General features: G+C 36.6%; 2 pseudogenes; one reads left to right on the top strand and one right to left on the bottom strand.

Moving 5' to 3' along the window:
• The first annotated feature begins 404 nt into the window (after window positions 1-404).
• LOC120124712 lies at window positions 405-2,948 on the top strand (annotated as a pseudogene).
• Window positions 2,949-4,569: 1,621 nt separating this feature from the next.
• On the bottom strand, window positions 4,570-15,500 carry LOC120124713 (annotated as a pseudogene).
• Between the last annotated feature and the right edge of the window lie 1,256 nt (window positions 15,501-16,756).

The following is a 16,756-nucleotide window of genomic DNA, read 5'->3' as shown; positions in this document are numbered from 1 at the left end:
GTTAATATCAGGAGTTACATGATTTAATTTAAGGAGTTATAACAGTTGAATAATGATACAATGAACGTTGGGTTAACGTGTCACGTCAATATTCATTTACTACAATAATTAATTTTAAAAATGATTAAAGAATTTGTTATAAATGAATAACATTAATGATCATCAAATCCTTATTTTTAAAACATTAATGAAAATTATTGAAAATTTACTCCAACATTAATGAAAATTATTGAAAATTTACTCGAACATTAATTCATCTAAATATAGTTAACTTGACATTTTAGAAACAAACCGGAGACAAGACCACAATGGTAAACGCTAGTGAAAACAGGAAGAGAACAATAACGTGTTAAACACTAACACAAGACCAAATCACCAATAAACCCTCGTTTTCAAATCGGAAACAAATTGTAATTGTTTCCAAATCGCATAAGCCATCCAGCGTTATCACCCCACTTTCACTTTTGGCTCTCCCTTTATATCTGGAGAATCCCATATTATTATTTTTCCACTCATATTTTCGCAGGGAATTATATAAGAACACATGGGTGTTTGTATGCGCTGAGAAGTTTAGGGGAATTATATCGGTGTATATGGAAAAAGGTTCGGAGTCGGGTTCGAAATCGGACTCGAATGGATGGAACCGAGCTCGAGGTTTGGTGGTGAAGACATTGGTTCTAATTGGCGGCGCCTTCTTGCTCAAGAGGTTCACCAAATCCACCACTCGTTGGGACCATGCAAAAATCGTCGTTCGTTCTCTTAGTGGTGAAAAGGTACTTCATTTTCTTTTCCCTTTTAAATTTCAATTTGGGTTTCTGGTTTGTTTCTTTATTCGTGTTTGATTGTAGTTCTCGTGGGAGCAAGCCTCTAGAGACCCGGATAATTACTTCAACATCAGGTACTAGTTGTTTACTGTATCTAGGATGAAAAAAGAAGAAGTTTAGTTTCTGTGGTTGTTGATTAAGCTTCATATACTTGTTTCTTTGTTTATGTATGGTTTTCTACATATCCAGCAATGGGTATTTGGCTGATGCTTGAAATACAGCTAAATTTAAGAAATTCTGATCATTGCAGATCACTTACTTGTCCTGCAACAGAGATGGTGGATGGTTCAAAGGTTTTATATTTTGAACAGGTTTTATTCAGCTCAGTGCCTATTCTATCTTCTCGTTTTGAAAGTTTTCTGTTAATATTCTTCAATTTAGTGGTTTGCACTTTTTTTATTGGCTTAGGCATTCTGGAGGTCTCCTCAGAAACCCTTTCGGCAGGTAAGTTACCATTCGAAAAGATATAGCGATTAGACAATCTGTATGATAATTGAATTCCTTTAGTTATATTTGTGCTTTTGTTTTTCGTGTTTTCCTTTGATCTTGTTACACTTTTTCACTGGAACGCCTTTACCTCGTACAATTCTGACAGTTTTTTTTTTTGTAGAGGTTTCTCATGGTGAAGCCTTGTCCAAAAGATCTGAAATGCGATGTTGAGGTTTATTTCTGCACTGATTTATGATAAGAGTTTACTTTGCGGTTTAAAAATATTGCGTTTAGGAATTAAGAATATGATAAAAAGAAGCATGCTACGAAAGAATCTTGGTTACTTTTGAGTAGTTTAAAATCAATACATTCCTAAAACAATGCCAATCTGTTCTATTATTACTTTATGTTGAGTATGTTCGCACTATTTCTTTGGTCAATTATTTTCTTCATTTGATATCTTTGGAGCTTGCTGGCATTTGGAATACTGACTTGTATTTTACTGGCACAGGTAAGTTCATTTGCAATTAGAGATGTGGAGGAGTACAAGAATTTCTGTGATCGCCCAAGGGATCAACGTCCGCAACCCGAGGAGGTTATTAGTGTAAGCCTTTTCACATTATTCCCTTGCGTGATAGCATCCATGTATATGATCTCTTTGATTTTTTTGGTACTTGCTATTTCTATCTTGTCATATCTTATCATGCTTAGATTCTTGTTTCTTTATTAAATCTGGAAACAATTTTCTTTTATTTTGCGTTTTAGAGCCTGCTAGTGGTTGATAATCATTTGCAATTTTGTCAATAAGATGTTTGGTGCATAAATTTGTGTTGAAGGCCTAGATTTCGACAATTTCCAGCAACGTTATCATGTTTGTAATACTATAATCTCTGAACAGGATATTGCAGAACATCTGACGGCTATACATCTTAATCGCTGTAAAAGGGGGAAACGCTGTTTATATGAAGGTTCGACTCCACCAGTTGGATTCCCGAATTCATGGGTATATTCCTCTCCCTGTCCATGATGTTATTCCTTTTTATTTCCAACTTTGGTAGGTTGTAAATGTTCGCACCTCTCACAATCAGGTTTTGGTATGGGGTCTGATCTTACAAATATAATGAAAAAAACTAAAGAAGTGCATATCCAAATGGACACGTACCCTTTATCTCACTCATTTCCGAGTTCATTATGCATCATGCAATGAATGATGCTGTACTAACAAGTTCCATTTGCAACTCTCTTTTTCACTGTTGTCCAAGAATGGAGCAACATACTGCACTTCCGAACTTTCGGTTTTGAAGAACAACGAAAATACATTCCTGGGATAGGGGCTACGATGATGAAGGAAATCAGGTCAATTTCGATGATCACTGTTATGCATTCCACCATATCTTGTTTTCCGTAACAATGAAGTGAAAATCACTTTGTTGAACAGGTGTGGGGAGTGAAGAAAGGGCCTTACGAGTTCAAGCCTGCATCCGCCTCTAGTTTTAATGGCAAGTTTTCGCCTCTAAATTTTCCTCCATCACAACAGCACATGGAGAAAAGGATAGAAGGGTCATTTGTCTTGCAAGAATGATTGGTTTTTAACTTCTTTATAGCTTGTACAATTTGAACTCCTTCACGAGAGGTAGAAGCTTAGGTAATAAGACTCCCTGAATGCTATAGGTTTTGTGCAAGGCACAGTGATATTTCTTCATTTTGTCTCGTTAATAACACTAAAATATTTAGATGGTTTCATTATTTTTTTTTCAAAAAAATGTTTTAAATTCTAATTTTAACTCGGAAAGTAGCCTGTCGTGTCGTGCATAAAGTTCCAGAGTATGAGAATTTCAATTCTTTAAAGTTTAAGAAAGAATGCTATGGAGAGAAAGTTTGTACGTCACTGTTTTCTACTCACTTAAGCAAAACAACTGACGTCAAAGTTTATTAAAACTCCAATTGTCGTTATAGACCTAAAAGAAAACGAGTAATATATTTATAGTCAACTCTTATAACAAATATTATCTGATTAAAACTTTAAATTAAATTCTAATTCAATTTAAACTCATTCTAATCTTATTTGATTACAACAAATGCTTCAAATTTCTTTTGAAGTCGAATAATCTAAAATTTTATTCGTATAGAATTTTTTATCTGTACGTGTTTCACTATAACGAAGATTAGAGGTGAGAAATTCTCTATTCAACTCGATTTTTTTTTTTTAATTTTGAGTTACTCGAATCAACTTGAATTATCGATTCGGTTTTCAAGTTCGATTCGAGTTAAACTTTAAAAATTTCGAGTCACTCGAAAAATTGAAAATTTAGATGAGTGTTTCGATAGTATTACGAGTTAGACATGATTTCCTTATTCTTTCAATTACTCCTTCATTTTAAGTTCATTTCTTTTTTACTAAATTTGAACCACATCTTTTAAATCATCATAGAATACACATGCACTTTCAATTACTCTTTTCTATACCAAGTTTTCTGTTTTTTTTAATTTAGTCCCTCATCTTTTCATAATTTTCTTATTTCTTCAATTCATCCTTCATTTTAAGTCAGTTTTTGACCAAATTTGAACCAAATGCTTCTATACCACTATATAATACCTATGTAACTTCAATTCTGTTTTTACTAAATATGTACTATTTTTAATTTAAATCTCTTAATTTTACATTTCACTCAATTTGGTCTGTTGTTGTGTCATCAACCATTTTATCCTGAGAATGACTATATTATTATTAGTACATATTATAAACATATTACAGTGTATATATTAGTACATGTTGTATACAGATTATATATTGATTATATTAGTCCCTATTATAAACCATGTGTTAGTCCATATTATATTAGTAACATGTCCATATTAAATATATTAGCCTTTTATAAGTAAAACCCAAATGTAATAAATAATAAAACCAAACCCATTTCTTTTCATTCAAGCCCAAATATAAATAGTCCATGTCCATTTACTGAATACCAAGACCCTTTTATAAATATCAAACCCATTACAGATAGAGCCAAATTACAAAATAAATTCCCAAGCCCTACAAAACCCTAAGCCCAATAAAGTTTACATATGAAACTCAAACCAAAACCAAGAAGTCTTCAGTCGCCCATTTAAAAAAATTGACCCTTTTTACTAATATATCATATCATCAAACTAACATAAGTTAAAATGTAACAATTGATAATGGAAGTGATTAAAATTTAATAAATCGATAATATAAGTAGCTAAAACATGGATTTTCCAAAATTGGTGATAAAAATGAACAAAACCAAAACGAAAATGACCATTTCGATAATTAACCCAAAAAATAAACATATTTGATATAATGAAAATGACACAATATGTGGGTTCCGTTCGGAACCAGTTTGGCAGCATCAATATCGGCTAGGTTTTGCCTGATAATCAAAAACTACCCACTGACATTCCTCTTTCAGAACAAGTTGCAAGATTTCCGATCCAAAGCAAAACTAGGATCGAGTCGGGATCAAAATGAGATGAAAGTAACAAGTTTTGCTCGTGGGAACGGAAACACTGTATGCTACAAATACGTTACATATACTTCTTGTGCAGTCCAATTTGCAGATCAGAAGATATGGAAATGAGTAGTGGTAAAGAGTAATGCCATACAGCTTTAAAACACGTTTCTGATGAGCTTTTATGACTGGCACGGCTTTCGAGCATTGTACCTGATATCAAAAATGTGGATGACAGGATCTGCTGAACCAGATGAGAGCTATAAACCATCAGGAGACCAAGCTTGATTGATCAAAGCGGATTGAGAGTCGCTGCTTTCTTGCTTCCACCCAAAAGAATGCAGTTCGGTATGCCTCAGTCTAATATCATAGAGACGAAGCTGATTCTCATGGGCCCTGGAAAAAAATATGCATCTTATTGTCTAAAACCCCAAAGTGTAGATGAAGTTACCAAACATCCAGTTATAGATTACGTGATTCGCAAGTTTCAAAAAAAATGCAACAATCCAAGAGTAAACTGAAACCTACAGAATTACCCTCTATTTTTTCCAAGCTTTTCATGTCCTTGAAGTTCCTTGAAGGGTAATATTCATATACCCATGTCATGTCGGGAACGGAAGTTCAACTCAGGTACTTCAAGAAAAATAATGAGTCGAGCCTCATAGCTATTGCCAACTGATTCTCTTGAACTAGAATACAGAATTTGACATATCAGAGACCATAGAAGGCCCGAAACTGCTGACATACTAGATGTATCTGTAAATCATATCTCAAAAATGCTAGCAGAAGGAGAAACTGATGTACAATATACATTCTCAATCTACCAGTTGAATCGAAGTCGTGTTATTTATTAACTCAGTATGGTCCTGGAACAGATTATTAAAGTAACTACAGTGATTTTCATTGTTTATAGAAAATATGCTACATTCAAAAGAACCAGCAGGTATATTTAGAAATGTAAAAGGTAAATAAGTCAACAGTCGAAAAGTAGTCATTTCTTACCCAGTTTGAACCATGAATAGCTTGAAGTCACAAGGATTTGGCAGAACACTCATCCATTTGCTTTCTATTTGATGCTTGAAGTCTGCTCTTCCAAACATGCACGTCAAACCCGATAATTCTTTTGTCTGCCCCAGCTGACAATATAACCTGCTTTTGATGCATCCCTGCAACTCCCATGACAGCTGAAGAATGCAGATTCCTATGCAAGGATTGTGACTTCCATACACTCTCATCTCTCTCATTCCAAAGCACCACCGCATGATCACTGCCACCAGTGACAAAACATGTATTTTCCCAGGGCATGCTGATGATACCTTTAACATGGGGTTTATCCACTAAGTTAAACGGCCTCTCTGTCATTGCACAAACAAGAAAAAGAAGAGTTTAGTTTACATAAAGATAGGCCCCTTCTAAGGTGGAAACAGAATGTACCAAGTACAAGATTACAGGGAGACTAGGCTCTTCCAACGCCTCCATAGATCCAAGATATTCTAATTCTGAATATAGCAGGAGCAAGTTTCTTAAAACAACAAATTACAACCATCGTACTTACCCCTTGTGTTTTGTTAAGATTTAGTACTGATATCTGAGAATCCCCAGCATCGGCAATGTATGAACAGAAAAGGCTGTTTCCATGTGGATGCCAGGCTATATCTTCTGGCCATCTTCTTTCTACTGCAGATACACAATCCATGCTACTAAGAAAAGAAGCTGATGAACTAAAGTTTTTTTTTTTGATAAGATTAGAAGGCCTCATTAAAAACCTCCTTCATGATTAATGGATCTTGAGAGCTCCTTAATCATTGGAAGGAGGAAAAGAGCGCCTTAGATTTCATTAAAGAAAATAAGATTACAACCTCGATAACTCTCCTCGAAGTAGCCCTTACAACATTACAAAAACCCCACCCGAACAGGAATCAACAGCTAAACTGAAACAGCAAACAACATAAAAATTAGCCTATTCCAGCCTTTGCTAAAGCATCGGCGTCCATATTAGCTGACCTAGCAACCCAATTTATAACCCCCCCCCAAAGCTCTAAGATTGTCAACAATGTCCCTAACAACGAACGCATAAACGCCTGGGCATGAATTAACATTGTTAATCCAGTCTACTGCAACTCTGCTATCACTCTCAACAATCAGCCTATCTTTGACCCTCCCTTGAGCAGAAGCATATAATAAAATACCCCTCTGAATAGCTTTAAGTTCAATCAAAGTCGGAGGTCCCGGACCAGCTGGCTCATGAAAAGATCCTAGGACTGAACCTGAATGATCCCTCCAAATACCTCCAATACCCGATTTCTTCCAGTCACTACTACGGCTGCGTCCACATTCAATTTTAAAAAACCTGAAGGGGGAGGTCCCAAGGAAGTGAGGAAGACTTCATAGAGCAGTAGGGCGAGTAGGAATCAGCTAATGAAGGATCCATAATCAAGGAATCCTTATGAATAGAACCGTCCTTGTGCTTAGCTAGAAACCAAGAAGCCAATCTAACCCGTGATAAGAAAAATAACTCTAACTGATCAAGTTTTCCTTTTTCAAAGACAATAAAATTCCTGGCCTTCCAAATGGTCCAAATGATAGCCCAGGAATGAAAGCCCAAATAGAAGAATTTGAATTCAACTCATCCCAAGCGGTGAGAAAGGTTTTTGCATCAGCAGGAAGCACAGAACTAAATCTCCAAAAATTATAAAACTTATACCACAAAGCCCATGCAACCGAACATGTAAAGAATAAGTGCATGGAAGTTTCCTCAACCAACTTACAAAGAGGGCACAAATCATCTTCGATACCTTGAACCCCTCTTTTGATCAGTTCGGATTTAACAGCTAGCTTGCCAAGCACAACCTGCCACATTAAAGATTCAACTCTAGGGGGTACCAAACCTCTCCAAATAATGTTATTCCAGAAGCAACCATCGTCTGATCCAAGAGCACACCTTTTAATACAAGAACTGACTGAAAAAACACCATCCCATTGCCTTTCCAAATTAAAACATCACTAGAATCTTTAGACAAAGAATAGGGAGATATAAAGCTCATCAAGTTACACCATTGTTCAACCTCCCAATCATTTAAATTTCTTCTAATTTGAACATCCCAAACCCAGCCAGAAGGATAGAATTCCCCAAACTCACAAAGTTTACCTGATCTATTAGAAGAAACCGAAAACAATCTAGGAAAAAGAAACTGAAGCGGATAATCTGCAGCCCAATTATCTTGCCAAAAAACGAATAAGCTTACCATTTCCAACATAAAAACTACACAAACTTCGAAACTTAGAGCCAAAGGAGTCTTGTTTATAATAATTGTTAACCACCGATCTCCAAAGCCACGAAGATTGAGTAGGAACCTTGCTATCAAACAGTAACCTTGAAGAATCAATGTTGTATTTGCTACAGATAAAATTCCTCCAAACAGAGTGTCTCTCATTTGCAAATCTCCAACACCATTTCCCTAGCAATGCTCTATTCATACTAGTCAGATTCCGGACTCCCAGACCACCCTCGTTCTTAGGTTTACATACATCATCCCATTTAACCCAGTGAATCTTCTTCGAACCATTTCCCCCTCCCCCTCCCCATAAAAAATTAGACATGATCGAATTTAGAGTCTTAAGGATTGAAACTGGAATCTTGAACATAGACAAGAAGTATGTAGGCAGTGAGGACAGAACCGATTTGATCAAAACCAGTCTCCCTGCTAATGAAAGTGTAGCAGCCTTCCAACCCGCTAATTTAGTATGAAAATTCTGCACCACTGGTTCCCAAATAGCCGATGCATTCTTAGTTGCCCCTAATGGGAGACCTAGGTAATTAGAGGGGAAACTCCCCACCGAACAACCAATAGAGGCTGCCCAGGTCTGAACCTCCTCTTGGGATATATTAATCCCAAACAAACTGCTTTTCTTTAGATTTAGTTGCAGCCCTGACATAACCTCAAAAACTCTGAGTACCCTCTTCACATTCATTATCTGTGTTTTCGAAGCTCCACAGAAGATAATTAAATCATCAGCAAACTGTAAATGTGTGAGCTTGAAAGACCCTTCCTCCTTACCAACTGTCAAACCAGAAAATAGTCCTTCGGAAACAGCCCTCAGTATTAATAAATTCAGCAACTCCCCTACTAGATTGAATAACAAAGGTGAAAGTGAACACCCCTGTCTTAGTCCCTTGGCCATCGAAAATTCCTCGGTTGGAGACCCATTGACTAACACTGAGATGGAGGCAGTAGAGACACATTTCCTGATCCAACTAATCCAAGTCGAACCAAATCCCATCTTTTCCATCACCTTGAATAAGATAGGCCAATCAACCGTGTCATAAGCCTTTTTGAAATCTACTTTAAAAACACAACCCTTCAGCCCTTTCTTCCTCCAATAATCAATGCCCTCGTTAGCAATGAGAGAGCAATCCAAAATTTGCCGACCGGGTATAAAAGCAAATTGTGATTGACTGATGATCTCTCCCATACAGCTTCTAATCCTCCTTGACAGACACTTGGAAAGAATCTTGTATACACCTCCTACTAGACTGATCGGTCTATAATCATCTAAACTTCCAATATTAGAACCCTTAGGAATAAGGGTAATAAAGGTGTGGTTAATACCATGTTCCCAATTTTCCCCCTGTGGAATCTGTGAAAAATTGCATGATGTTACCTTTAAGTTCAGACCAAAACTTCTTAAAAAATCCCAAGTTCAATCCGTCTGGCCCCGGAGCCTTATTACTATCACAAGACTTTAAAGTCTCCCAAACCTCTTCCTCCGAAAATGCCTTCTCCAAAAAAATGTTTTGATCCATGGAAATTCTAGGAAACGTCAACCCAATGTCTTCCACTTCCAAAGTAGACCGATTATTGAAAATATTAAAAAAGTGCTCTTTAACAGTGGCCTTAATTACTGCTGGATCATGAGTAATATTCCCCTCAATTAACAAGGCATTCAACGCATTCCGTTTTCTTCTCACTGAAGCGCAAGTATGGAAGAATCTAGTGTTTCGGTCCCCATCGTTAATCCACTTCTTTCTGGAATTTTGAAACCAAATTTGTTCCTCAATTCTCAGAAATTTCCACAACTCTGATCTACAATTACGTAACTCCTCGATTTTCCTTGGAATCGAACTGTCCTGCACCATCTGAACGTCCTCCTCTAACTTGTGAATTCTCCTTTCCAAATCTGAGATAGAGGCTCCCAGAAATTGATTTTTCTGCCCTGTCCAATTCTTAATGGCAACCTTAGACTTCTTCAAAACACTTAGGATTCCAGCTTTTCTCCCATCCTTCTTGCAATCTGCTATAGTGTGACAGACCATTTCCTCAAAACCTTCTTCCTCCATCAAATAATTATAGTCTGAAAGGTTTTTTCCCCCAATCAACTCCGCCATCTTGTAAAAGAATAGCATTATGGTCGGAAATAGACTTAGGAATAAGTGACTGAATTACCTCGGGAAAACCATCCAAGAATTGTCCGTCCACCAAAAACCTGTCCAACCTAACAAAAGTCGGATCATCTTGGTTATTGCACCAAGTGAACCTTCCCCCATTCATAGGCAGATTAATTAGGCCTGTTGACTGAATAAACTGAGTGAAAATCCTCATTGAAAGTATGTTCTGAGCTCTGCCCACCTTCTCATCCTCACACAAGTAGACATTAAAGTCTCCTCCAACACAAACCGGTAGCTCCTGTCCAGTAATGAACACGCTCAGTTCTTCAAAAAAACTTTCTTTTTCTACATCCACCGAGGGTCCATAAACATTAATGAGAATACTTCTGAACTGATTAAACCTGAACTTCCCTATAACCGCAATGAATCTTCTGTTAATACTGTGATTTTCCATTTCAAACACATTATCATCCCAACAAAATAATAACCCCCCTGTAGAACCAGTAGCTGGAGATTCAATAACCCCCTGAAAAATATTCAATCCCTTCCTTCTCAAAAAAGACCTATGGATGTTCTCTGTTTTAGTTTCTTGTAACCAAAGAAAAGAAGGATGATAGTTGGAGACTAATCTTTGAACTGCTCTTTGTTTCTCTCTTTTTCCCAACCCCCTGACATTCCATGAAATTATAGCTAGTTTATCCTTCATAAAAACTGATGAATAATCTAGTTACCCCATAATGGCAACTTAGTTTGCCTCCTTCAAACCTTTCTCTAGCTCAATGATTTTATCCAAGAAAGCTTCCTTCCCCTGTGTAAAGGAAACCCCCAGAATCTGACTAACTTGCCATGTAGCTACTGCTTCATCCAAGATTTCCGAGAAACCTGAAGAAGATGCTGTATAAATATTGACATGTTCCAAAGCTTCTCTAACCAGAATTCTTTTTGCCCTTCTCTTATAAGGGTCAGAATTGTAGATAGACAAATGTTTTCCCTCAACACCACCTTCAGACTTTCCAACCAAACTCCTGGCCCCAGCTTTATCCACTGAATTTGGAACCTCACTGCCCCGTGAATTAGACTCTGATGTTGTAGTAATCTGGAGAACCGTCGTATGGTCCTGTTCATTAGCCTTCTTTAGGCCTATCACATCCTCTGTAGCATTATTTTCCTTTTGATCATTCCCGTACCAGTAATTCCTTTCCTTACATCTTCTGTAGACTCTTCTAAAGCTAGCCATTTCCCTCCTCTGAAGAGGCTCACTTTTTGTAGAAAGGGAACTTCTGCGCACCCCCCTCGTTCTGCCCCTTGATAAGCTCTTTGATAATTCTGAACTAGGAGCTGTCAGCTTAGAGTTAGTGTTATTAACCTCCTGATCCGCACTGCCGGGCGAACCTGGAATAGAGCTGAACCCCTTATATTGTTTTCTAACACAGCTTGCTTCTGCAGTTCCCCTATTCTGGACCAATTTACCAAATTTATTAATTGTATACACTGGCCCAAAAGGAATTATTTTAGAAGCCTCCAAACCACCCAGTTCAAAGTCCTCAGATTGGGCTTCTGGCCCATCAGCCGAACTTTTTGAAAGTCTAATACCCAGACCTGCAAAGTCACCTCTGATATTCCCAAGGTTCTGACCATCTGACACTCCTTCATTAATATTTTTCCCATGTTTAGTAAGTCTTGGAAGATGTTGTTTTTCACCATCAGTACCTTCTGAACCAAATGCCATGCCCTTTTCAATCCACAAGTCAACCTTTTGTCTGAACGTCTCAGCTGATTTGACTGAGCTTTCCTCATAATCTGACTTCCCTCTATAATCGCCTTCCTCAGACCCTGTCTCACTAAACTGTTTCCCAAATGTTCCGGTCGTCGGAGAACATTTAAAAAAATGATCTGAATCTTCACTAGCTGATGCAACTTTAATGGAGACTCTATACGATCTACCATAGGAGCCGAGAGTAATATTATCGGGAACATCAAAAGGACTAGCAACTCTCATAAGAATTCTAGCAGACGTGAGATCATCCCTGTTCTTTGTGGACTCATGAATTTCTACGTTATTCCCCCATCTCCCAGCAACTTGTACCAAAAAAGTTTCATCCCAGCATAACAGAGGCACCCCAGATAACTCGAGCTGGCAGAAAGCCATTGGCACTCCTTCTTCATTCAGTAAAGGGGCCACCCTGTCAAACCAGAAGCCTATAAACCTCTCTTCTTTGTCCATGCCTCCGACATCTCCTCTTGAGATTTGAATATGATAGCACAGGAGTTACGGGCATAACCCCAACCAGCAATCTGAACTTCATAACCGTTACTGAGGAAAAACTCATAAACTGACTTAAAATCAAGAGAGAGCTTAATAATCCCCGTTAAAGATCTTCTGACCCAACTCCGACCCTCAGTTGGGATATACATTTCCAATACATTCTTCTTGGTTTTCTCCCTATGGCTCCCTTCAGAACATTTCTCCCTATGCTCCAATGCATTCACCCTCGTAACCTCAGTAAGTAAAGCGTCTCTGTACGTTCTATCATCTCTAACATTCCTACCGGATAAATCTACCTCTTTCAGCTTAAGAGGTCCTGCTGTGGACAAATCTGGAACCAACTTACCTGGACTCTCTTTTGCCACAATCCTTGGACGAGCATCATTGTATTTAGCAACTCCAACAGAAATCCTTCTCCCGTCTATCAGTGAACCATTTAACATCTCGATTGCCCTCTTCAAACTAGATTCCCTCTCAAACTGAACAAAAGCGAAAGTGGAAAATCTGTATTTTGGATTTTTGGTTTCTTTCGGGATGAAAACTCTCTCCACAGTCCCATGGGACGAAAAGATATCCCTCAGCTCCCTCCGAGAAACTCTCCTACTAAGATTATCGACAAAAGCCTTCCAGACCTCGTCGGAAACTATTTTCCCTTTTAACTTTTCTCTCTCTACTTTTCTCTCTCCCATTCTCCCAAGTGCACCTCCTGATGAACTAAAGTTCAAGGGGGAAAAAAGAATAAGAAACCGTTAGGACTCAATTGACAAGAAGGGAGAAAAGACTTATGGTTCTAAATACTGCTAAGCAATACACAAAATTTGGCTTAGCAACAATCACAGCTTGCTTTGACCTTATATCATCTTTGGAAATGTTTTCATAAATGTCATCCAAACAAAAGTATGACCAATGAAAGGACAATTACTATGATGCTGCCTTGATCAAACTAGAATGTGAAAGAGAGGAAAAAAGCCTTAATGGTAATAAATCACAGATTATATCACTGGAGCTTCAAAAGTGCTCTGCATAAACCAACTCAATATTTCATTTTCTGTAGCAAGCCCAGGAGATAAACCACACATTTCAAAATTTAACTTTTGATATTAACTCCTTACCATACCTAACACAGTTAAGCCTTAATCAAACAAATTTGGCCAACCACTTGTATCAATTTTCCTTTATTAATTATGCTCTAATCACACTAAACTTAAGTTGCTCGCTATAGTACTAAACAGAATTGCAAGGATATTCTAAGCTTCAGCACAACAAAACTTTGTCAAATTCTAGTAAGACAGCCCTACCCCTATCTTTCCCCAAATGGCAGAACAAATGTCAAAGTTAAGAAGCTCTCAGAATCTATAAATTACATTTCCATGAAAAGAAAGCTTCCACGTGTCTATCACATGCATTGTATTCAAATTACAGCATGTTGGTATATATCCTTATCAATTTCAAATTATGTTATAAGTAGAAGCTCAATTACATAAAAATTTGCCTTGTAATCTATGGATCAACAACCGATATAGGCCACAGTTAGTAAATAGCAAGTCCAAACAAAATAAGAAATTGAACTTACCCTCCAGCCTGAATTTGCCACAAATGGACTATTCCATCCAAAGCACTGCAAATAGCCCAAGATACCAGCAGAAATTAGATCCTATAGAACATATAATACGGATTTGAAACGCTAAACAGTTCAAACAATGAAGTGCAGGGCGAATTTCATCATGCTACTAAATGCAAATCCTCGCATAATCAACAACATAAAAGCAAACCTGGTCACAAAAAGTTGATCATTCACTGGACACACAGCAAGGCTTCTCAACTTTCTTTTGTGCTGACTAGATATGTGATTGCTTGGATAGGAGCCAATTTTGGTCAGTGAAGAGCTGTTCCGTACCAAGGGAATCAACTCTTTGTGCTCTTTTTGTTCTGAGACTAGTAAATTTGAAATGTTCACATAATCCATCATGAAAAATAAGTAAACAACTCAGTTACAGGTTATTGCCTTACCAAACTTCCTTTTAACCCCTCTGTCTTTAGTTTCAACAACCTGGGGATTGGAAGAACTTCTATGAGATGCCTCAGCTCTTACTTTCATAGCACTGTTAGAGGCAGGACTTGCTTCAAGACTAATGGTATTCTTTGCACTTGACCCTGACTGTTTTATAGGTTGAGAAATCTTTGGATTCACAGAAGGGATTACAAGTTCAGTTTTTTACTGTGGTTTCATTTTAGAACCCCCATTTATACATTCTAGAGTTGATATCTGATCCACCTTCACACTTTTACTTACAAGAGAAGCATTAGAGAATGTTGGATTTTTTCGTCCTCGAAGGCGAGCCAATTTAGATTGTGAATCTTGCAGCCTCCTCTCTGCTTCAACAAGCTATGTTTCAAACAAGCAGGAAGGGCAAAACAATCAAACAAAGCTATTCAAATGCATGTCAAAGTCAAAGCCAAAGCTTAAGCCTATACTAAAACAAAACATCATATCAATACACCTTTTAACAGCACAAACAATTTTATTAAAACACATTTGATTCACTAATAGTGTGCTTCTAAAATAACCTGATAATCAAATAAAACCAATATATCATTTAACAAAACAAATGAAAGCAGAAGAATGAATTCTAAAAACTGGTTATTTTTATTTGTTCACAGATTAAAAGATTGCTAATTTTCCACTTAAATACCATTTATTTGAACTTGTACTTGTTATTCTCCAAACACAAACATTAAAAGACAATCATTGAAGTTAAGAACTGAAAAGAAGAAACTTTATCAAATAAAAATACACAGAATTCTACAATCATGAAAACAGGCAACCCCTCAATCGAAGAAAAGAGAAAAAGCCAAAACTCGAAGAGAAAAAGCCAAAGATATTCATGAAAAAAGTTGAAAACCTGAGATTTGTAATAGGAGATGCGGTTTCCAAGTTGTTCAACTTCTTTGGTGCGATGCTCGATCAAAGCCGCCAATGCTTCTTCTTGCTCAGCTATGGAGTTTTCGTCTACTTCTGCTGCTGCTTCTTCCTTTATTTTCTTCGAAATCATTGAACCGGCGCTCATTTTTCTTCACTTTTTCTCTCTTTTCCCTTTACGCCACTTTCTCTACCCCAAAGACGCTTTGTATTTTCTACCTTTTATAATCTTCAATATGTTCTAATAATTTGTCATAGAAACTACTGATTAAATTCTTATCATTTTAGATTCGTTTATATGAAATTCTTTTCTATAAGCAATCTGGAAATTTAGAGAAAAATAGAGATTTGAAGATTTAAATGTTTGATTTAATAGAGGTTATTGGTTTTCTAGAATTAAAAAACCTTGAATTAATTTGTTTAAACTCTAATACTAAGAAAAATCATGTCTCATTATTCAAAGTTTATTTATTTGCATGAACCAAATCACTCAGTAGTTAATTATATAAACATTTTTTTACGAGTCTTTAAATAAATATTATATTATATTTACTTCTGTCTTAATCATCTTTCGGGTGGTTCCAGAATCGAGTTTCGACTTAATTTCGTATGATTAAGTTGTCATTGATCATTTTAAATTAAGTTGATCAGACACCTTAACTTACCATTATCTGATCTACGATTTACCAGAAATTAATCGGATTCAGGAGTCGATTACAGTCAAGGAAAGATTAACACCATTGCACTGCTCTTTTGATACCAATTTGATTTCTCGGTTATCTTAATTACGAAAATTAAAATTGAAATTGAAATTTCGATATGAATTACTTACCTTTAACCAATTTAAAATTGCCTAAAAAGAAGTGAAACTAATGTTAAACAATTAAAATAAAATAAACGATTTGGTAAAAAGACAAATATTAAAGAGGATTAAATTGAAAAGAATTAAAGAATCTGGGGTCAAATTGATGTTAAATATGAGCTGCAAGAAAAAAAAGGGTTAGGGGGGCAAATTATAAAATATGAAAAATATAAACAAGGATTAAATTGAATTAATTCAAAATTCAAGGACAAAATTACAACAGGTGACCAAAATAAATTACGCATCAAAACTTTAGGGACTGCGAAAATAATTTAAGAATTTGCTAATTATATAGAGGTCCCCTATAAATAGCCTTTAAGACACCATTTCATTTCATTTCTTACTTATTTCCTGAAAACTCTCATCTCCCCTCTCAAAGAAACTCTCTCAAATTCCCCCACCTAGCCGGCCACCTGCTAGCACCTAAAGAACCACCGTCGGCTGCCACACGAAAAACCCAAACTTACCCAAAAATGTTTCTCTCGACTCCGTGAACCCAAAACCTAGGTCTAAACACCCAAGAAAAAAAATCTCATATGTTGAACTATGTTTTGATATAACAATTAATGGCAAAATTTTTTTGACTTAAATTGAAT

The sequence above is a fragment of the Hibiscus syriacus genome, unplaced genomic scaffold (assembly GCF_006381635.1).
Source record: "Hibiscus syriacus cultivar Baekdansim isolate YM2019G1 unplaced genomic scaffold, ASM638163v2 tig00110429_pilon, whole genome shotgun sequence".
NCBI classification, from domain to species: Eukaryota; Viridiplantae; Streptophyta; class Magnoliopsida; order Malvales; family Malvaceae; genus Hibiscus; species Hibiscus syriacus.
This window is presented reverse-complemented; position numbering and strand designations above follow the sequence as displayed.